Below are 314 nucleotides of genomic sequence, written 5' to 3' on the forward strand. Positions count from 1 at the left end.
TGGAGAAGTAGAAGACCTGATAGTCCGCCGACAGTTGGAACAGTTCTGTTATTTCTCTGCTGTTATAGTGATTTCTGTTGTGAGGGAGTTTTATGCAAATCTGCCAGAGGCTGAGGACGATCAAGTTATGGTTCGAGGGAAGTTGGTACCGTTTACTTCATAGGTAATCAACTTGTTTTACCATTTAACATAAGAAACTTTATGTTTTTATGCAAATTATAGTCCTACGGAAGCGGATTTAGACAAGATTATTTCATACTTGACTATTAGGAAAGGACTTTGGAAGATTACCAATGAGAGGAGAGTAAATTTCC

Source organism: Phalaenopsis equestris, unplaced genomic scaffold (genome assembly GCF_001263595.1).
Source record: "Phalaenopsis equestris unplaced genomic scaffold, ASM126359v1 Scaffold000002, whole genome shotgun sequence".
Classification (NCBI taxonomy): Eukaryota; Viridiplantae; Streptophyta; class Magnoliopsida; order Asparagales; family Orchidaceae; genus Phalaenopsis; species Phalaenopsis equestris.